Genomic DNA, 25331 nt, shown 5'->3' on the forward strand with positions numbered 1-25331 from the left:
TAATGGAACTCTTTGGGAGGCCGAGGTACAAAGCGTTGCCATAGTCTATTCTAGACACTATGGTGGCTGATACAATGGTTTGCAGCATGTTTCTCGAGAGCAAGGGGGCGAGTTTTCGTATTTGTCTGATCAGGTTGGTGCAGGAGCCAACTACGGTGGATACTTGGTTGACCATTGAGAGTTCCTGGTCAATTTTCATGCCAAGGCTCTTAACACTGGGGCAGGGCCTTGGGGTAGGTCCTAACTCTTGTGGCCAAAACAAATCATTCCAGGGGGAAGTAGAGGTGGAAACTACAAGCACTTCCGTCTTGTCTGGATTGATTTTCAGCAAATTGGACGACATCCAATTCACTGTAAATCGTAGAACGTCTTGGGCCAGGGACTGAGCCGATGGAGTATTGTCGATACTCAGCAACAGCTGAGTATCGTCGGCGTAGTTGAAGACTTTGCAATTCATGTTCGCCAGGGACTCAATCAATGGTTGTAAGTACATGTTAAATAAAAGCGGAGAGAGTGCCGATCCCTGCGGGACTCCACAGGCCAGCATGCCCACATCTGAGACCTGGTCTGCCAACTGGATCTTTTGCGTCCTTCCTGTCAGAAAAGCTGTTAGCCATTTAAGGGCTTGCTCTCCTATCCCACATCTAGCCAGTCTGTCCAGGAGCAATGCATGGCTGACGGTATCAAACGCCGCTGAGAGATCTAATAAAATCAGGGCGCTTGGCTTTTTACCGTCAGCCATGCATCCTAGCTCATCTAGTACCGACAGCATTACTAGTTCTGTGCTATGGTGGGCACGAAAACCAGCTTGCCGCTCCTGGAGAAGATGGTGAGATTCCAGGAGGGAAGACAGTGATTTTAGTACATGCTGTTCTAGTACTTTTGACAGAAATGGCAGCTGGGAGATTGGCCTGTAGTTATTTAAGTTAGTGGGATCTGCTCCGGGCTTCTTCAACAGGGGTCTGACGCGTGCTTCTTTGAAGGAAGATGGTAAAGTTCCCGTGGCTAATGAGGTATTTAGAAGGTCTAAGATTTGATCTTCTAGGAGCGGTATTGCCAGCCGAAGGATGTCAGGTGGACAGGGGTCGGAGGGGAGCCTGATTTGGTGGATGATACAAGTTGTCTCAGAGTGGTGGAATCGATTTCAGGGAAGCTAGTGAGGACAGGGGGTGGAGGGTGTGAAGGAAGTTCGGTAGAGGAGGCTGGGTTGTCCTTCTTGATATCGGACAGGATGGTCGCTACTTTTTCCAGGAAGTAACCCTGAAAGGTCTCGCACTCAATCAGAATATCAGCCTTTCCTTCCTTCTTACTCAGCTCTTTCAGGATTTGGAAGGTCTCTCTCTGGATGTTGGTAGCCTTATTGATGCGTGTCTCATAGTAATCCTTCTTAGCTGATATAATAAGCTTTTTGTAGGAGTGAAACAATAATCTAAATGATTCCCTGTCAGTATCCGTTTTGGATTTCCTCCAACATCTTTCGAGGTAGCGAAGTTTCCTTTTTTGTTCACGTAAGCCTTCGGTGAACCAGGGGGCTCCTTTCCCTGCACCTTTTACTTTTTGTGTTTTTTCAGGGGCTAGCTCATCGATTGATTGCCAAAGGGTGGTTATTATTGCACCATACTTTGAGTCTAAATCGGAGCTATCAGCAAGGATAGAGGAGTTCTGTTTGTATTTAGGCAGGGCTTTAGTTAAGGTCTCGGAAGTTACTTTCTTCCATTGGCGTACTCTTTTTGTTTTTAACGGCAGTTTGGCCTGGTAGATATTGTGCGGTAGATCATATGATATAAGATAATGATCCGACCAAATACAAGGTAAGATATTTGTAATGACTGTTCTTGGTATCGAGGACCAAATGAGATCTAGAATATGGCCCTTTATGTGGGTAGGAGCTTCCACAAGTTGTATTAATCCAAGGGCAGTCATGGTGGTCTGTAATGTCTGGACAGCCGAAGATTGATCACTTTTATCCCAATGAATGTTAAAGTCACCCGTTACCAAGATGTTTTTATAACGTGTGCATAGATCAGAAATAATAGGGATAAAGAGATCATTGAACATGAGAGTGCTTTGGGGTGGGCAGTAAACTGTTAGGATGATGAGACAGGAGTTATTCGAAGTAACTTTTATCCCTAGTAGGTCGACGATATTTATGGTCTCTGCTAGGATTTTGGTTACCATAAATTGCTTTTTGAAAATCATTGCTACTCCCCCACCTCGGGTCCCCTCAGGTCGATTGTGCCAGATCATGTCATATCCGCTGGGAAGGGCGGCAATGATATCTGGGGAAGAAACATCACTCAACCAAGTTTCAGTGAGTGTTAGGATATCGATAGTCTCGTCCTGTAAGAGAGTAAAGATTTCCAAATGATGTTTCTGTAGTGACCTGGTGTTGAGGGTGGCTACCTTTAGAGGGGTTGAGCGGTTTGAATTCTTTCCGCTAGGAGGGTGCAGTATATGATTTTCCCTGAGAGTGGTACATATAGTGGGAGATAGAGTGTACCTGTCAGATTTCAGTGCAAGAAGGTCCGCGGAGGAGTAGCAGGTGCGAGTGCCAGAGTCCCTCAGCCCGGAGCCCGGTCGAGTGCGGACAGGTGCAGATGGGCAGGACTCTGGCACGACTCCGGCGCAGCTCCGGCGCGTCCGCTGATCGCGTCCGCTGCGCGGAGCCATGACCGTCTGTTTTTATAGCGCTGTCAATGGCCTCAGTTACCTAGCCCGACCCAAGATGGCCGCCAAAACCGGCGCCCAGCGCTCTCGGCGTCAATACTCGGCCGAGAGCGGGACCGGAGCTGTAGGGAAGGGGCAGAAACAATTTCTAGGCGCTGCTGAGCGCTGGGGGGTCCCAAACACCTATCAGGATCAGGTGTGATAAATTTGGCAGATTGCGAGCCACAAAGGTTAAAATACACAATTAAAACAGGGAAAGACAAGAGACCTCCCGGCTTCCGCCTCAGGAGGGGGAAAGGTGCATGCAATATCAGAATTACCGGCTACCTCTTCCTGGCGCCTTTTATAGCGCTGTCAATGGCCTCAGTTACCTAGCCCGACCCAAGATGGCCGCCAAAACCGGCGCCCAGCGCTCTCGGCGTCAATACTCGGCCGAGAGCGGGACCGGAGCTGTAGGGAAGGGGCAGAAACAATTTCTAGGCGCTGCTGAGCGCTGGGGGGTCCCAAACACCTATCAGGATCAGGTGTGATAAATTTGGCAGATTGCGAGCCACAAAGGTTAAAATACACAATTAAAACAGGGAAAGGCAAGAGACCTCCCGGCTTCCGCCTCAGGAGGGGGAAAGGTGCATGCAATATCAGAATTCAGGCTACTAACAGCCTTAGCTCTGGTGGAATGAGCCCTTAAGCCTTCAAGAGGCTGCTTCTGAGCCAGAGCACAGCAGATTTTGATGGTCCTCTTCTGCACCTCATAACCTTCCTTCGCTCCAACGTGCCCCACGAAGAGTTGGCCCTCCAGCTGGAACGGTTGTGTGCAGTCAAGGAAGAACAATGCAGTTCTTGGGTCCTAGTGGTGGAGTCCCTCCCTTCTTTAGAGGGAAGTGGAGAAAGTTGGCAAGGTGACAGACTGCCCTACATGAAATGGAGTTACCACTTTAGGAAGGAAAGAGGCCCTAGTGTAAAGCACTAATTTGAAAGGGAATATCATCAGTAAGGGGTGCATGGATGATAAACTCTGCAGCTCGCTCACCCTCCAAGCAGCTGTAATTGCCAAGGCTGTTTTGATAGTGACCAGCCAGAGGGGCAATTAAGCAGGGCCTTCAAAGTAGCAATATTAGGAAAGCAGTAACCAAATTAGGGTCCCACTGGAGCATAATAAAAGGGTTAGGAGGAACCATATGTACAAGGCCTTTCAGGAATCTATGTACAATTGGTGATTTAAATAAAGAGGGTTGGTCTGGCAGCCTCAGGAAGGCAGATAAAGCCGAAAGATACCCTTTCAATGTGCCCAGAGCAGAGCCCTGCTGGGCAAGGGACAAAATAAAAAAGCAAAATATCAGAAAAGGATACAAAAAGAGGGTCAGTCCATTTTTCTGTGCAATATATTACACATTTGTTCCACCAGCAGGCGTGTATCGACTTAGTGGAGGGAACCTTGACTGCCAGAATAACATTGCAGACTTCAGGAGGAAGGTTGATAGCTATCAACTGCTGCTGCTCAAGCTCCATGCAATAAGGCACAGAGAGTTGACAGGTTTGGATGGAGGACTCTCCCCTGCTGCTGCAACTGAAGATCCTACCAAAGAGGCATCCTGACCTGAGGACCAATGCTCCTCTGCAGAAGCTCAGGATACCAGACTCCCCGTGCCCAGTCTGGAGCCACAAGGATGACTTGGGCCCGGTCGTTCCTCTTCTTCTAGAGAACTCGGGAAGCAGCGGTATGGGCAGAAAGGCATACAGGAGGCCTGAGCTCCAGTCGAGACACAAAGCGTCTCTGAGCAAAAGCGTTCTTGGAAACTACAGCGTGCAAAACTCCTGACACTGCATGCTCTCTGCGGAGGCGGGCAGATCTAATAAAGGCTCTCCCCAATTCTGAAAGAGACCTTGCACCACCTACAGATGGAGCCACCTCTCGTGATGCCCTAGGCATTGATGGCTGAGTTCGTCCACCCTGGTGTTCAGGTAACCCGCTAGGTGTTGAACCACCAGGGTTAAGCCCTGCTGTTCCATCCATGTCCAGAGGCGCAGGGCCTCTTGACAAAGATTCCACTACCCCAATCCGCCCTGTTTGCTGCAGTACCACATGGGGTTGGCGTTGTCTGTAAACACTTGAAGCAACCTTCCTTTGATGTAGGGTAGACTTTCAATGCCAATTAGATCGCTCAGAGCTCCGGCATGTTGATGTGGAGTCCGGATTCTGCAGATCAGAGTCCCCTAATCTCCACCTCTGCCAGATGTTTGCCCCATCCCAGAAAATATGCATCTGTCACTTCTATGAGAGGTGGTTGGAGAAGGGTGAGGGGTCTGCCTGTAAGCCAATCGCAGTTCGTTAGCCACCACTGGAGGTCTTGTGCAATTCCCTCCGAGATCTGGATCATGTTGGAGAGATTCGCCCGATGCTGCGCCCACCGGAACTTCAGGTCCCACTGCAGAGCCCGCATATTCCATCTGGCATGTGTTCGTAGCAGGATGCAGAAGGCCATGAGGCCCAGCAGCCTTCGTCATTATTAAAGAAATCCAGGAGAGAGGCTGAGCCATGGAGATCATACCCTAAATATCCTGAGCTCACCATTCAGGTCCAAAACTGTAATTTATCCAAAACGGCTCCGATGAAATAGTGTGTCTGAGAGTGAGTCAGGTGTGACTTTGGCACAATGATAGTGAACCTCAGCGAATGCAGGAGGTTCGCCGTAGTCTGGAGGTGGTAGAAGGCAGCCTGAGGCAAGCTTACCTTCAGCAGCCAGTCGTGGAGGTAGGGAAAGCATGAAACCCCTGATCTGTGCAGACGAGCTGCAACCACCGCCATCACATTGGTGAACACCCGAGGGGCACTAGTAAGGCCAAAAGAGAGCACAGTGAACTGAAAATGCCCATGGCCTACTGTAAATCGAGGGTAGCGCCGATGGGAAGGCAGGACCGAATGTGATAATAGGCGTGCTGCAAGTCCAACGTCACCATCTAGTCTCCCGGGTCCAGTGTAGACAGGAAATGAGCTATTGTGAGCATCTGATTTTTTCTTTTTGAGGAAATAGTTGAGGGCTCGTAGGTCTAGGATAGGACGAAGGCCCTTGTCCTTTTTCTGGACCAGAAAGTAGCGGGAAGAGCAACCACAGCCAATTCTGGGTCAGGAACCCTTTCTATGGCTCCCTTAGCCAAGAGAGTTATGACTTCTTCCCAGATTAGGATTAAATGGTCTTCCGTCAGTCGTTCGGAGGATAGAAGCATGGAGGGAGGGGTGATTTGGAAGGGGAGGGAGTAGTCCCTTCAGACTGTCTGAAGGACCAACCTGTCGGATGTGATGCTCTGCCGGTGGTAGCTGATCCTCCCACCAACTGGATGCCCATGCTCTGGAAGGACGAGACTAGGAGAATTTGTAGACTGAAGCTGTCTGGAGTTGGTGGTTTGACCCGACCTCTGGCCACCTGACTTGTGTGGTTGGAACAAACAGCACCCATGCAGAGGTTGCAGAATCTGCGCTGCTTGGTGGCTGGGGTATGGCTGATGCAACCTAAAGCCCCTTCCGTAGCCACAAAAGGGGCAAAAGGCAGACTGGGGACGTGCAGCCACTGAGAGGCCTAGCCTGTGAGTCCTTAAAACGCTCCAGTGCGGAGCGTTTAAGTAACTGTTTCCCACAGTGATGGAATAACAGCGCAATAAGCATGCAGTGTTCACTGACAGCAATGCAAGGCTTGCAGAAGAAAACCTTTTCTTGCCAAACTCTTCAGCCTCTTGGATTTTCTGTCCAGGGGAGCGGAAGGGAACGCGCCATGGCGCATAGAGACTTGGACTACCAAGCTCTCTGGGGTTGGGTGAGTAGTGCGGAATTTTGGGTCGCCGGGCAGGGCGTTGGGGGCGGGTATTCTTTCTATTTACAGGAGCCCCTGTACATCGTTTGGACCAGGTTCCCAGTAGTACGTCCATGAGGGCCTTATTAAAAGGAACCAAGGGTTCTGAAGAGGAAACCCCAGGATGTAGCACATTTGTCGAGATGTTAATCTTGACCGACCACCGAAGCTCATGGTTCAGGACCTCAGCTGCCCTTTGCACCGCCATAGTGTAAGTCACTCCCTCCTCCCTGGCCACAGTAGGGGGGAGAGATCATGCCAGTATCTGGAAAAGTATCCAGTCCACTAGCTTCACTCAGTTCCTCATGCCAGTCCATTTCCCCCTTGGGGTGGTCTTCTATAGGATTCAGTGACCCCTTTCAATCTTCTCCCATTCCTAGCCCTGTAGAATAAGGCTCAGGAAGCGCCTAGGAGATAGAGGTCCTGTCTGTGCCTAAATTGACGTCTGGTGAAGCAGTACCAGCTACCGCTCGTCGGGTATTAGACTTGGGCTGGAGAAGTCGGGGAAGGTTGCAGTGGCAAGACCGGTCGCAGTCCGTATCCATGGAAGGGTCATCGAGGCCAGAGCCACCGGTGCTGAACCTGATGGAGCCCCTTCTGACCCCGTGAGGGTCTCGACTGCGCAGTGGAGGGGTCTGGCCGCCCAAAAATAAAGTGCATGTTCTCATAAAATTCTCTCATTTGGGCGGGAGTTGCTCTCGGAAAATTGAGGTGGTGTGGAGCATACAAGTCCATGTTCCAACCCTTATTCAGTCTTGAATGGTGACAGACGGTGACCTGAATGGTCAGATGATTTTGAGTGCGAGGGAGAGGACTTGGGACTCCTGAAATAGTGCCAGGACCTTCCTTTTGATCAGGACCTCTGAGGAGTCGGGCGACGATGTGTCGCCTGCCGGGACACAAGCAGCTTTAGGGACCGCTCCCTCAAAGCCTTTGGAGCCAGGACCCGGCAGTCGGAGCAAGACTTTGAGTTGTGGTCGTGTTCTAGACACCATAGGTATAACAAATGCGGGTCCGTCACCGACATGGAGTGGCAACAGGCGCCACATGGCTTGAACCCTTTAGTCTTTCTAGACATGGTATTACCTACACACCAAAAAAGGGGTCAACACAATTTCAAATTTTTTTGTAAAAAAGGGACAGAGGGTAGCACTATTCATGGATCAGTGCTTGATTGGCACAGAAAGAAAAGAACTGACATCAGTGCGCCGAGGTGGCACCTATACATGTGACACAGACGTCACTTCTGGCTCGGATGATGTCATGTGGAGCCGACGGACGCCACCTACCGACACGCAAGGGTATTGCTCGATGAAAAATCTTCAGGATCCAGTCTGACGCCTGGGAAATTCATAGGTAAGGAATCTGCAGCAAGCTATCTCTATCATATATCACCCCTTCCTCCGGAGCCTCCCCATTTTACCTATACTGTACTGTACAATAGGCCTGCTGCCCCGCCAGCACACCAAGCAATGCAAAATAGTCTCCCTGCTGTTTCGCATTAAACGGATCTGGCAGATCGTCCCCATGTCATGGGCTTCCGCGCTCCAGGAGACACCCCCCCCCCCTTCACATGGTCCCCCTGCAGTCATCCTCTCAGTCTTTGCTCATGCTCACACCTACTTATCCCCAATCCTAACTATTTCCTTCCCCTCCCTGATCTTTTAGAAGTTTCGCACACTTCACTGTACAGCATGGGGGCCATGAGACCAGTTGGGAATGGCCTTCTCAAACATGAGCAGTACAAGCCCACAATATGTCTTAATGTAGGATTTTACATTAATGCCTCGACATGTATCCTCGAAAGCTGATCCAGTTACAATGTATAGAATGGGACAGTAATGCCAAAGAATAACCCATACTACATGTTAACTGTTTTCATGTTTTGCCGTTGATTGTAACCCATATGCACCAAAAAAACTCAATAAAAAGTTCCAGCTTCAATAACGTATTTATTCATATGTTTGACCATGGTTAAGGAGGGGTCAAGAATTATTTCCAGTAATCAGACCGATAGAACTAAGGTGGGTAATAAATCAAGTAAACTGAGGTGCTGTACTAGATCAGGGTTGAATCAGTCTTTTAATGGTTGAGAGTGAGGGAAAAAAAATCATTCACGAATGAATGTGGAGTAAAGGTGTTCTCGAGACGAGGATGTCATTTAGTGTTGAGGTAAATTTGACTGTCGTCAGAGTATTGGTGGATACGTTCAAACGTTTGCAGATTTCAACTAGTGGTTCTACGTAGGGGTGAAAGAGCGTCGGGCTAGGATGAAGCCTTGAGGCACTCCACAGATGATAGGGGCTGCATTTATGACACAGTTGTTGGCTTTGACAATTTAAGTGTGCCCGGAGAGAAAGGAGGTAAGCTATTCGAGGGCTGCCTCTTTGAAGCTGAAGAGAAGAGCTCTTCGAGAAGGGTAAGTAGTCTGGAGTGGTCAACAGTGTTGAAAGCTGCCGCTAGTTATAGAATAACAAGCAGGAAGGATTCACCCGTATCTAGGATATGGTCGATGTTGTTCTGGATTTTTACACAGATATGTACAATGATAATATTTTGTTCAAAGTGATATCGTATTAGCCATGTACAACAGCATGGACGCTGTGCAGCATGGCTGAAAGTATAGGCAAAAAAGCTATTGCATGGTCCTTGCTGACAGCCGATTATGGGTGCTCCAGGTACTCTCCTTTTTGCTATTTCACGCCCCATGTTTCCTAACAATATTGGATGATATGGTAAAGGTTACAATACAGAAATACACAGAAGCAGGCTAGAGAAAAAGTTCACTTTGTCCATGCGCATTGAAACATCTGTGACAACATAGCTAAATAAAATGCTGAAAGGCCAATAGCTCTTCCATAGGCGATACCTATTGGCGCAGCACAAAAAAAAAAATTAGTTTATTTTTAATATTCAGTAAAAGTAATAGCCTTTCCTTGTTCAGTTGTGTAAGAGGGACCTCTACTGTGAGCCAGCTCGGGAATGTTTCCTTAACTGCACTACTGTAATTGTTCCCCCAGATGGCCTTAGCCTAACTTTCAGTTTCGTTTTTCTACTCCCGGCTCAGATTGACTGAAACGCTGCTCTGATCGACCCTTTGTCCGGCCTGGTGTTACTATACTGCTGTGTGCCGTCCCTGCTGAGTGCCTCGTTTCCAGCTTTATTGGCATTTACGCTATTTTGGTCCAGTTTCGTTGTCTTTTTGGCCACGCTATAACCGGCCATTTTCACCAGGTCGCGCGGGCCCCTCCGGGGTCCTTTTTCCAATATGGCCACCAGACCCGATGCTGAGAGACGCAAGACCAAGACACCTCTCCGTGGGGGACAGACCCAGACGAATATCATGGATCATTACACCCATTTAAAGGGATCCCCCAGTGGCGCTGGCCTTACTCCTGACGATCCTAAGGCTGATCCTGCTGCGACCTCAGAAGTATCGTTGCAAGACGTCATGAGTGCCATCACCAGTATGAAGGCCTCCATGGGACAGCAGTATGAGACCCTTGCCTCCAAGATCGACACGGTGGCCGTTGATGTCACGCTGATTAGAGCGGACCTGGCAAAGACTAACGAGAGGGTCAAGGCGTTGGATTTGAAGACTTCCAGCCTGATTACTGATGTCACGGACGCTCAGACCGAGATCGGTAACTTGCGTTCTTCTCATGACATGATGGCCCGTCGTCTCGAGGATTATGAAAATAGGGCCCGTCGTAACAATGTACGCATTATCGGTGTCCCTGAAAATCCCGAGACCCCTGCAACCGACCTTCTTGTGGAAGACCTGGTCACGAACTATCTCGCTCCCGCCGGACTTAGCAAATTCTTTGCTGTTGAACGGGCACATCGAGTTCCAGGCGGGAAGGTGAAGCCGGGCGCACCCCGAGACCCATTATTGCAAGACTATTCCATTTTAGGGATAGAGACGCTATCCTTCAAGCCTCTCGGGACAAAGGCCCTGTGCAGTTCGAAAATACCACCGTGACCTTCTATCCCGACTTTACCCCGCTTGTTCAAAGGCAGAGACTGGGGTTTCAGGGAGTGAAGAGCCGGCTGCGGGACTTGTGCCTTAAGTACGCCATGTTGTTTCCGACCAGACTTCGGATCGAGTATGAGGAACGAGCGTTTTTCTTTGATCGCCCGGACAGTGTTAGTGACTGGCTTGATTCCTTGCCTAAAAGGGATGATCGAACTGGGCACCCCGGCGGCGCGGACGGCGACACGCCGGAGCAAGAGTGACACTGTGGGTCCTGGCATCTGAACTTTCCAACTATTTCAGCTGAGTCTAGACATTGGTTCTCTTGTTCTTATTTTAGATTGGCCGGGGGGGGGTTCCTCCTCCTCCTCCTGGGTTCTTTGCGTAGATTAGTTTTATGACGGGGCGACAGGCACACTGCAAGTTGGGGTGGCTCATGAGTCGTACGCAGGGGTGCAGGGTGGGGGGCGTTGTAACGGGTTCGAGTTGGGGGTGGTGGGGGTGTGTGTGTGTGACTGTTTCTTTTCACAAGGCATCGTATTGTTTTTTTTATCTGCTCTGGTCATTGGGTTTCGTGTGGGGTGTGCTCTGCTTCCTTCTCTGGGATGGGGGGTGGCGAGTTGAGACTGCTATCATGGAATGTTAATGGGTTGGGAGACAGGATAAAGCGAGGGGTTGTGTCGCAGTTCCTCAGACGCCATTCCCCCGATATCGTTCTTCTGCAGGAAACGCATCTAATAGGTAATGCGTGTCAAGCCATGAATAGACGTGGATACCGGCTAGTCGCTCACTCTGGGTTTACTTCTGGCTCTAGGGGGGTGGGCATTCTCATCCGGTCTTCTCTCCCCTTTGAAATCGATGAAGTGACGCTTGACGACAGGGGGCGCTATGCTGCGCTCACTGGTAGATGGGAGGGGAAGATGCTGTCCATACTCACGGTATATATCTCTCCGGGCCTACAGGCCTCTACCTATGCTGATCTTGGAAGGGTCATACTAGGGCTTCCCGAGGGTCTTCGGATTCTTGGTGGGGATTTTAATTCTGTGGTTTCTGGCACTTCTGATCGTTGTCCCCCTAGGGATTTAGCTAGGTCCCATATGTGGCTGAGCGACTTGCTGGAAACTTTTGGGCTGATAGATAGCTGGAGGTTGATGCACCCTACGCAGCTTCAATACACCTTCCATTCGGGGGCCCATGGTAGTCTCTCCAGGCTATACTATTATTTAATGCCATCGGCCCAATCCTCCTCCATCAGAGAGGTTCGCCATCTTCCCAGGGGTATTTCCGATCATTCCCCCTTGTGACTTTGTTTTGAGGTCGGGGTGGGCAGTGAGGGTAGAGTGGCTCCTTTTAACCCCTGGTATTTCCGCAATCCTAAAACCTGCTCCGAACTGGTGAAAGCTATAGACCATTATTTCAATGAAAATGTGGGGTCTGTTTCTTCTTCTGTTTCATTGTGGGAAGCTTTCAAGACGGTTATTCGTGGGCATTCTCTGTCGCTGATTGCTGCCGCCAAGAAGGCTAAAAATGTGGAACTTGTGCGCTTTGAAACCGACATAATTGCACTTGAGAATGATCTCGAATCTGGAGAAACTCGCTCAAAACTGCATTCCCTCAGTTTGAAACAAGCCTATTACAGAGCCCTCGTTACTGACGCGGCGAAAGTGATGAACAGAGAGCAACAGGGCAGGTTGTATAGTGTGGGGAACAAGGCCAGTAAATTGGTTGCGTGGCTGGACAAGAAAGAAAGAGTGAACCGTGTTGTCCCGGTGATTGAGAGGCCTGATGGTGAGCGTGTTACTGACCCAGTCGGGATTGTTCAGTGTTTTGTAGACCACTTCAGAACCGTGTATGCCTCGGTCTGTGATAGAGATGAGGAGGACTCCCGCTTGCTGCTGCGGGACATTGCATTACCCTGCCTTTCCGATAGAGACCTCATGGAGGCACCTCCTACGGTGGACGAAGTCGCAGTTGCCATACGTTCCCTTCGTTCTGGCAAGGCAATGGGCCCCAATGGTTTACCCATTGAACTGTATAAACTGCGACCCGACAAAATGGCGCCCTACTTAAGGGAGATGTTCCTTGAGGCTTTGGGCTCTGGTTCCCTTCCCGCTGATCAGCGACTCGCCTCCATTGTAGTAATCCATAAGGAGGGTAAGCCGCGTGACCGTTGTGCCTCGTACAGACCTATTTCTCTACTTAATGCCGAACCCAAAATTCTAGCTAAATTGTTAGCTAATCGCTTGATTAAGGCGATTGGGGACTTGATTCATCCGGATCAGTCAGGTTTCATCCCACATCGAAACATTGCCCTTAATCTTCGGAGACTCCACGGAGTTCTCGCGAGGGCTGAGACTCTCACTGAGTCGGCCATTTTGGCTTCCCTTGACGCTACCATGGCTTTCGATACCATTGAATGGCCTTTTCTTTGGGCGGCCCTCTCAAAATTTGGATTTGGCCCGGTGTTCATCGCCTGGGTGAAACTTCTTTATGAGAGGCCCTTGGCTCAGGTGGTGGTTAACGGGAAGGTGTCCGGTGTTTTTACACTTGGGCGAGGCACTCGGCAGGGCTGCCCGCTGTCTCCGCTGCTCTTCGCCCTCGCTTTAGAACCGTTGGCTGAATGGCTCCGTTGGGAGCCTTCCATAAAGGGCATTCGGTGGACTCCCGATTTCGAGGATCGTGTCTCGCTATACGCAGATGACATCCTTCTATATCTTACCTCCCCCTCAGAAATCCCTGAATGTGCTTTTTGATGTTCTGACCTCTTTCGGGAAGAACTCGGGTCTCGGTATTAATTGGACTAAATCCTGTGTCTACGTTTTGGCGGGAGATCTCCCTCCATTGCCTCGTAGATTTCCAATTCAAGTAACTGAGACTGGTTTTAAGTACTTAGGGATTTATGTCTCTCTGGACCCCACCGTTCGCTACGAGCGTAATTTGCTACCCCCTCTCCAACGGCTGAAGCTTGATGTTACACGCTGGCGTCAGTTGCCACTGTCACCGCTCGGTCGTGCGGCTCTTTTCAAAATGATGTCGCTGCTTAGATTATTGTACACACTTCAGAATTCATTTGACCCCGTTCCTTCGGGTTATTTTCGTGAAGTGGAGAGTCTACAGAGACGACTGGTTTGGGACAGGCGTGCGCGCATTGCTCTGTCCAAACTCACGCTTCCGTGGTACGACGGTGGCATTGCCCTCCCGGACATCAGGCGCTACTATTGGGCTTCTCAATTGAGTGCGGTCAATCACGCGACTTATGCTCCCGGTCCTGCCCCGGCTTTTGCAATGGATAAATACCTTCTGCCGGGGGGGGAATTTCAACAGGGCGCTATATTCCAAGAGGCTCTATAAAACACTGGCCGGACCCACTAAAATTGCTGTACGGGTGTGGCATGACGCGAGTGCGGCATTGGGGTGGTGTGATAGACTTACCCGCACAACCCCTTTGTATGAGTTTGAAGGTTTGGGTAATTTGTGGAGAACGAAAGGCTTTGATAAATGGGATATGATTGGTATAAGCAAGGTCGGTGACCTCTGGTCTAAAGGTAACGTTAAGACCTTCGAGGGGCTAAAGGCGGAATACGAGCTCGGTGACACAGAATTCTTTAGGTATGCTCAGGTCCGCCATGCCCTATTGTCAGTTTTTGCTGTGGGTACCAATATTCCTGAGTCCTCTCCTCTTGAGGACCGTATCCTAGATGGCCATGTGCCCGACAGCACAATCTAACTGATCTATAAGAAGCTGATCAATAATAGGGCTGATCTGCTTGTGCGCCTCAGGGCTTTGTGGACTGCCGACGGACTAGAACTGGATGACGAGGACTGGCAATCTGCTCTGTCCTCGCCTAAGGAGGTTGCCATACCTGCTCGCCTTAGATTTGTTCAACTTAAGATCCTCCATCGTGTGTATGTTACTGGTCCGAGTCTGGTTCGCATGGGTTACTCTCTGGACGAGTCGTGTAAGCATGGCTGCGGCATGACTGGCACCTTCCTCCACATTCTATGGGAATGTCCGGAGGTGGTTGAGTTTTGGTCCCGAGTGCATGTTGTGATGGAACGGGTCACTGGCGTGTCGCTCATGCCCGAAGCCAGGCGTTGTCTCTTGAATGTCTGGGAACCCAATGATTATAATGCGGCACAGATCAATTGGGCGACCCTTGGTAATACGATTGCAAAAAGGGATATTGCACAGCTCTGGGGCTCCCACAGGCCACCCACTGTATCGAAATGGAAGGAGAACATGGATTGGTGCATGTTTAGGGAGAAAACTGTGTATCTGTCACGGAGTAGGCCCAAGAAGTGGGGCAGGATCTGGTCACAATGGAACGCATACCGTGGAAATGTATGTACTCCCCCACATGATTTACCTCCCGATGTTACCTTATGGCCCCATCAACGCCGGGGATGCCGGGGATGCCGGGGATGCCTGGCTCCACCTTGGGGATTCCCAGCAGGGACCATCCCACAGGGAAAGCCAGGACGGGTTCCCCAGCGGTATACAGCGCCAGGACGCCGACTGGCAACAGTGCGCTTTACAAGTATACACATTACATTATCCCCCTAAATGAAATTCCGAGTATTATAGTTGACTGTACTACTGAATGTTTCCACGCTGCCTCCTCCCCCTCCACGGATATCGGATGCACTGTACATGCTGTATTGCTGGAGCGCTACCTACGTGGACCCATGATCATGCTTTATTGTATTTATGCCTTGTGGATTCTGTTATTTTGTTTGTGAATAATTTCAATAAAAATTTTTTTAAAAAACAACAACAAAAAAACATTGAGAGCATCACTCCTGACCACGTCACCTCTAATCAATCAATAAATCAATATATATCTTTATTTAAAAAAAATCATAATAAGGAGGAAGAAACGTAAGATTTTGCAAAATGATAAATCTTCCTGTGTGCGCCTAAGGGTTATGGTGGCTTTTAAAAAACAAGTAGCATTCGTGAGGGTAAACTATTCCATTAGCATCTGTAAAAACAGAAGAGCAACGCGGACAAGTGAGAAGCCTCTGTCTTTAAGTAGTGGGACAATGAAAGTTCTCCAGGGCACAGTATAAAATGTACCTAACACGATAAAATGCATTGTATCCACCGGAGAAACTGTCGCAGCCGCAGGGACCCAGGGATTTAAAATCATTGCAACCTCTAGGATGAGCTAAAAACAGGCGCAGTAGTTTAAGCCTAAATAACACGGGCAAATGTTTGTCCCTATCTTTTTCACCAGGTCTAAATAAGGCTCTATGTCCTGGGTGGTGGTTAACATTACATATTTTCTGACAGTGCGTTTCAACAAGTCTAACTCCTTCCTCAATAGAGTATTCCTGTCAAGGGAGAACTGCTTTACCCACTTATAATACGCTCGGAGGATTCCATGGAGGTTGGCGAAGAGCTCCTCTCTCTTCCTTACTTAAAGAATAATTCCTGTTTGTGCTTTAACCTGGGAATTTATAAATCATAGTCAAGTGACAAACAATCTCTAAGAATGTAACTATTCAGGTCGAGCTCCTCTTTCGTCCACAGCCTAATCCAGCTAAGCAATGGACGAAGGGCTATCTGATTGTGCAGATACTTAACACTCAGGTCCTCGTCCACATAAAAAGTCGAGTTGCTCGGAGGGGCACGCAATAAGCACCTGAGGAATTTGTTTTCTTCAGTTGAAGTTCTATGGAAGCCACATAACCCCAGATTAGTTCACATACAAGACCTTTGATATACACTTGGCCTGATAAATCTTCACTAATATTTTGAGCGGTCTACTCCCTGACCTTGTTGAGTAGCTAAATATGGCCCCAGCAGACCTACTGAGCTCCTCTTTCTTTGCGGTGACTAGGGGTTTCCAGCTCATATTGGAATCAAATAACTGCCCTTACCTTTGCCAAGATGGGACTACTCATAATAAATGTCACGGATCTTGTTGCTTGGAGGCCCATGACCATATTAAAAGATTTGGTAAAATTAACTGACAGATCTAGCTCACACATAAAACTATCCAAGAATTCAAGAGCCTTTGCAAGTGTCTACCAGTCCCGACCATCAACACACCATCATCCGCATATAAAAGCACATGTAGGGGGAGGGTACCGATGTGGGGGCTATCTGCATTGCCTGCTATTAAAGCTCCGTTCTAGGCCATTTATTTATATAGAGGAAAAATAAAAATAGAGCAAGAATGAACCCTTGGAGGACCCCTCCCCTTGATTTAAAACTGTTCGTGTATTTAGAATCGTTCTGATATTTGACTGAGGCGGACGTGTTAACATGAAGTTCCAGTAGAAAATATACTATATTTGCCCCCCCCCCCCATCTCCAATAAGCTCCAGAGTTTAACACGATTGACCCGGTCAGAGGCAGAAGCTAGGTCCATGAAAGTGAGGTGGACTGATTCAGAGTGGGCAGCTGTGTGTTTGTTAATGACCATGTAGAGGTTCATACACTGATCAGTGGTAGACATGCCCTATTTGAAGCCGTATTGTGATTCTGAGATGATATCATTATCCCAACCTTCTGAATATGTTCACTATCACCCACCCCAGGACCTTCACCACAGAATCAATGAGCGATATGGGTCTATAACAATGGGGATTGTCTTGATCCCCCTTTTTAAAGACGGGTACTATAACTGTTGCATACCAGGACACAGGTGGACTGGCCCTAACTTCTGCATTCAAAATCATAGTTAACACAGGGCCCCAGAACTCTACATCGCTAGTATACAAGTCAGGAGGAATTCAGTGAGGACCTGGGGCTTCCTGTTTGGTGAGACCCCTAATGCCCTGAGTGGTCAGCTCCGGGGAGAATACAAGATTTGACCTCTCCTGGCTTGAAGTTTCCATCTCAAGAGTGGCAGACAGTTGTAAACACCCTCAAAATGATGAACCCATTTACAGGCCGAAATGCGATGACATAGGGTGGGGGCGTTCTCACAAGCAAAGCAAGGCTGGTTGATAATACGCCAGAAGGTGGAACAATTCTTCTCAGTGCATGCCTGTACGAGGCCATCCCAAACTGTAGCCCTCAGAGCTCTTTTTCTCTAGTTAGTTTCCTCCTTGTATGCACGCAGGCAAGAGGCTACCCACTTTCCATCTCTGGGTGTAATTCTGAGTGCCCGTTTTAGGTTACAGAAGGCCTTGAACCAGCTAGGGTCAAACCATTAAGGGGCAATTGAGCAGTGTTTAGTACTTGGTAATTGCAGGAACTCACCTACCTTTTTAGAAATACTACCCAAAGCTTTTAAAAGAACATGAGCTGAGGTTTTAAGGTCAAGGCTGGTTAAAATGTCCTGTGCGCAGCTTTGGAACAATGTATGTTTAAAGTGCTTTGGGTCTATCATAGTCTATCTAACGCATCTGCCCTGACACTGTGGCGAAAGTGTGTCTAGTGTCTTCTCCGAAATACCTGCAGGTGAACATAACACGCTCAAGGCTAGGGAGACTGGGTTATGATCACTGCACGCATTAAGCAAAATATTAAAATTGGAAATCATAGAATACAATAGAGCCAAAATAAAAATGTAGTCAATAATAGAAGCACAACACTAGTAAATTTGGGGATCACTTCAAGCTAATTAGAACTGACTGACTTCAGTTCAGTTCTTTATTTATTTCGGTGGTTAAAAACCATCATAAAAATACATAACATTACATATTCACATATAATCATACTGAACATTACAATATTAAAAACTGATTTTAAAAGATATTATTATTTACAAGCTTTTACCAAAGGAAGGGAGCAGTAAATTCATATCATCCTCCATCAACCCCTTGTATTTCTTAGTTTGAACACAATTTAAAAAAAAACTCATAACAGTACACAAGGTACGCGTCTCAGTTGCTCTTTGCAAGAATAATAAAGCAGTTTTGGCATGGTAAATTTTTGCTTCCTTTAAAATATCCACCAGGAATCTTCTACGCAGCATTTTATAAAAAGAACAAAATAATACAAAATGAAGGGTGTCCTGCGGAGACCTATTGTCGCAGCCGCAGGCACCCTTCTGCTCAATTGTTAATGAAAAACCAGACGGGTAAGCTAAAATATGGTGTAACAAATTGAGCCTAAAACGAGTCATTAAAAACCTCTCATGTTGACTGTAGATTAAAAAGAGATACGGTTCCATACCTATTTCATTGCTTACAAGCGAGTGGGCTACTACCGAGGATTTATTAGAGTCAAGTTCATTCCTCCTGTGATCGTATTTTTCTAATAGCTGCTTTCAGACATGATATTTGCAACAGCTATCCACATTAGAAGGGTCAGAAAATAACATTTGCTGGTCAATAGACTCTAGGGTTTCTTTAATGTATTTTAACCAGGGGATTTGCAACCATCTGTCTCTCCGGAGACAATCCATAATGATCTGTCTAGTTAATTCAGCATTTGGGTTTAGCCAAATTCTAAACCAGGTCAAAATTGGTCTCACTCTAATCAGGTCAGATATATATGGGGTGCCAAGCTCTTTATGTGTGACTGCTGCCGGGATGCTCTGAGGTAGCTTTAAAAGTTTCTTGAAAAATGTGTCTTCCTGTACCTGTATCTGGTGTGCATCCCTAAAACCCCACACCTCTGCCCCGTAGGTGGCTTTGGAGGTACTGACTGCTCTGTACAGTGTCATCACCTGTTCGGGAGACCAACGACCCATCCTTTGTGCGAAGTTTAATATGGCCCCGTTTGCTGAAACAAGTTTCCTGGACCTTTCCGCAATCAGTGGAGCAAACTTATTCTTTTCATCAAACAGGAGACCCAGGTATGGAAAAGTAGTCACAGTATCCAATACATGAGTTCCTATTTTAAACACAAATCTCTTGTGAGGTTTTTTCCCTGCCACCATGATGAAAGACTTGGTTAGGTTAACAGAAAGATCCAGATTCCTCATGAATTTAGCAAAACCGGTGATTAGGAGCTGGAGACTCACTGCTGTTCGAGCGAGAAGGACCGCGTCGTCTGCGTACAACAGTACCGGTATATGGCGCGATCCCACTCTTGGGCAGTCAGTTCCTAGTGTCAGCAAGGCACTCTCTAGGTCATTTATGTAAAGGGAAAATAGGAATGGAGCCAGGATACACCCCTGCCTCACCCCGCCAGAGCACGGGAAGGGATAAGTACTCACCCCCCCGCGCTATAGCGGACCTTGGCAGTGGTGTTCCAGTGTAGTTCCTTAAGTATATTGATCAGGTCTGGGTCAATTCCCAATCTAAACATAATTGTCCAGAGTTTAGCTCTATTGACATTGTCAAATGCCGCTGCCAGGTCCATGAATCCCATATACAGGGTCCCGTCATCTGACTTGATGTATTTAGCTGCTAAAAGGTATAAATTGAGACATTGGTCACTTGTTGACTTGCCTGTACGAAAGCCGTACTGGGTGTCCACCAAGGTATTATGAGTGCCAGTCCACTCTATCAGGCGGTTGAGAATTGCCCTACCTAATACTTTGGCCGAGACATCAATCAGCGAGATTGGTCTGTAACACTGTGGGTTGTCCCTGCTGCCTTTCTTGTATATGGGGACAATCACTGCGGTTGACCAAGATCTGACTTATCCAAAGTAAAAACGAGATCAAAATCGTTTAGATAGATGTTTAAATCTGACCTCCTCTTTAGAGTGTTCCATGTGTAACCCCATCATTTGCATGCACCTAGGAGCGTTGGCTCAATGGGGCTTTCACATAAACGAGTATTAAAATTACTAGTAATGATTAGGTTAATCTGCCCCTTCTGTTTCTCAACTAAGGTGGGAATATATGCACCCAAAATGTGTGTATGTGTATTTAGAATTGTAAAAATTAAAAAAAATGCAAAACATAAGAACCCAAGAGGGTTATTATCAAAGCTTGGAATACAAATCATGTATTCAACAAAAAATAAAAATAATTTCATTTAATTCACAAATATTAAAAACAATCAACATTTACATTTTATTAGGACGTTTGGAGATTATCTAAATTCAAATAAGGCCAATTATCCATATTATATTCTGTTTTGCGTACTTGCACTGCTCCCATTAATCAAGCTGAGGATACTAACCTAATTTGTAGCATCTAATTTCAAGTTCCTTCAAATTTAGAGAAAGTATTAACATTTTCAATTCTAAAGTGTGCTTGTTTATTTATATACATTTTAATAATTTGTTAATATTATTACATTTGTAAGCCGTCAGGAGCCCGTGATTAGGCTTGACGATTCCCCAGACCACATATTAAGAACCACTGCTCTAAGTCATGCAATCACTGTTGAAGTACAGCATCGCAGTAGCTAAGCCTGCCTAAATATGGCACCACATCACCTATAATCGTCTTGCCGGTTGATTCCTCTCACTGTCGAAACTAGGAATCAAAGCCTGTGGAAGTACTGCACCACAGCAAGTGAAGCCCGTGCAATCAGCGTCGAAGTGCGGTAAAAACTAACCAATAACTTATACCTGGTTTCAACTATTAAGAAGTGGGGATGGGTCTACCTGCTCACTTCACCAGTGGAACTCGTAGTAAACAATTTACGTTTGTTTACGCTCTCTACATGTCTTGTGAGATTCATCTTGCTTCTGGCTACTTCTAAAGGAACGCAGAGGTGTGTGACCTGTGCCAACGTTTTACACTAGCACATAATAAATTCAAGAAAAGATAGTGTGCACTCTTTTTTCGCCTCAGCTACTGTGTGTATATGTGTTTCTGGAATCTAACAGGCTGAAACCAAAACCTTCCTAAAGCCGTCTGAGAAAACAGGCAAAATGAAAGCAGCTGGTGATGGATGACCACGACAAAATTACAGCGACAATGGTGAGTATTAGGCGGGCTCTAAGCAATTTAATTAAAAAATATGAATAAACCTTGCAGCGACAGCACACGTTCGGGCTCAGGCCAGGCCTTTAAAGGAATCTTTTAGTACATTAGAATCCCTAAACTTCCGTCCACTGTACATAAAAGGGGCCCTTACCACCGCCCACCCACCCACTTTTATGTCTGTCTCATGATGATTTAGAACACAATTATTAAAAGAACCAAGAAAGAAGACATCTAGATTGAATGAACAATTGCAGTGTGAAAAAAGCCAAAGGAAACATTGATTCAATTTGATCGTATAACAGAGTGTAATTAAAAACAGGCACTCGCCGGTTTGAAAGGTGACATATCGGGATGACCTTTATTGAGATTTGACACAAAAACGTACTCCGCTCTCTGCAGCAGGTGAACTTACTTCAAAGTTAATTTAACAATATGTGGCCGGTTTCCCTTGGAACAATTCCAAAAATTGAGCAGGGAAGGAGGAATGGGAAAACTAAAATTGTCAAAGGCAGTTAAACTCCTGCTGGCAAAGCCTACACTAGCCCCTGAGTTCACTTTGTCACAACCCTACAATCTCAAAAGCTTCATGAGGCAGTGTCAGAGAAGAAGCTTCAGTAGGGTCGGAAGTTCGGAACTCACAAAGAGGATACTGGCATCCAGGGTGGCTAATGTGCCCTACATTGCTCGGCTGCTAAAATACCTACCAGAAGCTTGAGTTGTATCTGGGGTTGGTAGTAGTTGAAAGAGATTACAAATGTGTGCCACCGACTCTTCAGTAGGGTTTTCTGGTCAGAAAGACAGCAGTACTGGTTTGTGAGTGCTCTACAGAATGCGCCCGATAGCCTACACCTGTGGGGAAACAAAACAACAAAATTACTGTTTAAGTAATAATCTGTTTACAAAAAAATGTCCAGTGAGAGAACATAGGCACTTTTTCTTGGTCGCATCTACATTATCTTCAAGTACATGTGCTGTTCTTGAAAATCAGCCTGGAAAGGGAGTTTTTTTTTATCTGGAGCTTCGTATGCCAACCACGATAATGTCTGATAACTAAAAGCATTGATACCAAATTCAGAAGCTGGGTCCCATTAGCATAGCTCTCCACCAATAATTATATATTAATTCAACTTGACTTTAGATTTCTTTAACTGGATAAATATACAATTGCACAACTTTTATTTTAACAAATTAATATAATTCAGGGATGTTTACTTTAGACAATATTTGAAACAGTGGCATTTGTCTTCTGAATCCTCGTAGTAAATATAAAAAGACATCAAACTGGGTCGGGGTCGTTACTTTGGGGAATGTTGCCACTGCTCACTACCGATAGTGTTACTCTATGCTTCCCGGAGTGAGAAACGGGGGATAACCAGGGGTTCTGAGAAAACACAGTTAACTGTGAGATCAAAGGTTAAGTAGTAGTCGTGTGTGCTATGTGTGCAAGCTCAACATCTATATTCCTATTTAAGAGGTTCTAATGATATGAAGGTCACATTTAAGCATAGACTGTCGGGAATTTCATTAATGCTCACACTAGAGGCCTTCACCTATCTCAAGCTGATGAAGATGGGCATCCTCGGAAGACTTTTTTTTAATGATGTTGGATACTTGTAAAGCGCACTGTTACTCTACCCGAGTGTCCTGGCGCTGTAGACCGCTGGGGAACCCGTCCTGGTTTTCCCTGTGAGATGGTCCCTTTCTGGGTATCTCCAGGCTGAAACCAGGCATCCCCGGCGTCTGTGGGGGGCCGTTGTAGAGATGAGGCAAGCTTAATGCCCAGAGTTACCGAGTGTGTTCCCTGGTTAGAGTAGGCACCGAGGCGAGAATTATCGAGTTTGTAGACTCTGGTCCAAGACCCTGCCGCGTCGGGAATTGAACCCTGGTCCCGGGCCGTTCTCTGCTTACAGGTCTGCCGCCTCTAACCAGTGAGCCACAGCTCTCCACTGATAGTGCAGCGACACCAGCAACAATTAAACTGGAAGCAGTCTGAGTCTATCAACTCCAACGTCCTTCAGTGTGATCAAAGCTCAGGGCCACCGCTCAGCCCAAAGAGCACCAATATCAATAGAAAAAGGGGCATTTGAAAGAGACAGATCCTCCCTGCTCACTTTTTCTGCAGTACCTCGCCATAGCGGATCCCTGCTCGGAGTTAACCAGAGGAGGGAGATTCCCAAGTTCTCAAACAGGAATCTACCCTCTAGACACCAGGGAAATGTTTGTCTGGTGGAAGCACCATCCCCAGCATGGGCAAGTGCTACCTCAGTACTCAGGATCGTGGCTGTCTTCTTACTTCCAATGGAAGAGGCGGCGGGAGAGATGGTGGGCCATAGACAAAATGCCCACAAGACACTATGGAGATGTCCAATATAGAAAATGGGGCAGGGGTGAGTCTGTTAAGGCATCAGGCTTCACCCTTATGACAATATCAGTTTTCATCCCTTCGGAGATACACAGATTCGTGGGTTATTCCCAACATGACCACCCCGGAGCAAAAAGCACCACCAGACACAAGGTAGATGTCTAGCATGGAAAAGGGAGTCAGTACTTTCTGGCATCTAACTTAACTCTTCTATTCACTTGTGAATATCAATTTTTCTGCTCCATGGGAGGGGCAGATGAAGTTGGGGGTATCCTAAATGTACTTGCTGCTATGGTGGGGGCAGAAAGTAGACTAAACTCCTGGGAGATGTCTACTATGTAAAACGGGGTGAGACTGGCCCTTTAGCAATGGCAGTCATTCTTCCCGACACAGAGGCACAGATTGGGGAGTTTATTCCCAATCTGGAGCCAAATGGGGTAGAAAGCCAAATAGTCCAGAAAGACGTCTAGTAGAAATAATCATTGGCAAAGCCGAATGTTCTTGCCCTTGGCACCTATAGCCAATAGGCTTTGACAATGGCTTTTAGACATGCTGCAAATTGGCGATGCTGTGCCAAAGAATACAAAAAATAAAAATTGGACATGGCCTCCCACTTCAAAATGATGCAGGTCGGGGCGTGGCCAAGATGGCGACGGAGTAAGACGCTCTCTGCGTTCCCTCCGGCGCCGAATTCTACAACGCACCGAATAGCACCCCCGGGACCGTGCTTGGACCGGTGGTTTTGTAGCCTAAGGGCACCGGAGCATAGCGGCTGAGTACTGGCGGCAGCGTTGGCCCCTCGGAGCGTCCCGCGAGGAGAAGCGCGCTCTTGGTGCGGATGCGGTGAAGGGCCTGTCCGACGCCGGACTGGCGTAGAAAGGAAGCCGACAGGAAGTGCAGGCTGAGCGGTTGCCGTGAGGTGGTGGAGGTCGGCCCGATACCTGGAGCGGCGCCTCCTTAGCCTCAGTGGCCGACGGGACCTCCGGAGGTCGGCATTGCTCCGCTGCCCCCTTCCCGTGTACCGCACTGGGGGCACGGCGGCTGAGCTGGGGGCTGTATGCAGATCGGCGGAGCGGGGGCCCTGCAGCGCGGACTGAGGTGAGCGCCTGGAGGCAGCCGGGGGGCTCGGGACCGCGATCTGGCCCGCGAAGGGCGACGGCTGTGCCGGACTGCTGGGCGGGAGCTGTGAAGAAGCGGCATTGGGCTCTGGCCGGGAGTGCAGACGGCCTGGTGCGGGTTGGGCGGCCCCCCCGGGGCGAGTCGCCTGCAGATTGCGGCCGAGTGCGGCCTACGCTTGCTTGCGGGGCACACTGGACGGCGGCGGCCTATAGTGGAGGAGGAGGCGTAACGCCTGGAGTCTTGGCTGTGATCTACGACCTGCGTGAGGCTCGGCTCGGAGGGCCTGTGCCCTGCAGTGACCTGGGCACCATTGAATCTGGGAGCGGTGGCCCGGACATGTGAAGCGCTCTCTGGTCTGTGGGGGCACGCACACCATTGAACTGTGACCTGGGGGGGGCTGTCGCAAGATCTACAGGGCGGGCCGATCAGTGGAGAGGTCCGGATATAGCGGCCCTAACACCTCGAAGAAGGACGCCGGGAGGCCCTCGTGGCCGGCGATTGCCACTGTGATTTGTGGTCGACGGCGACTTGGGATCAACTTGAGGGGACGCACACGGCGGACCTTGTGATGGCGA

At 48.0% G+C, this 25331-nt stretch overlaps 1 protein-coding gene across 5 annotated transcripts in view; it reads right to left on the bottom strand.

The window, feature by feature from the left end:
* Positions 1-25331, bottom strand: part of RIOX2 (ribosomal oxygenase 2) — a 905982-nt gene that overhangs the window by 765512 nt on the left and 115139 nt on the right. For all 5 annotated transcript variants that reach the window (XM_078657815.1, XM_078657817.1, XM_078657816.1 and 2 more), the window contains exon 2: positions 21980-22124. The gene's annotated coding sequence lies outside the window, so the exon portion shown is untranslated. The remainder of the gene's footprint in view (positions 1-21979; positions 22125-25331) is intronic.

This window comes from Lissotriton helveticus, chromosome 8, assembly GCF_964261635.1.
Source record: "Lissotriton helveticus chromosome 8, aLisHel1.1, whole genome shotgun sequence".
In the NCBI taxonomy this organism is placed as follows: Eukaryota; Metazoa; Chordata; class Amphibia; order Caudata; family Salamandridae; genus Lissotriton; species Lissotriton helveticus.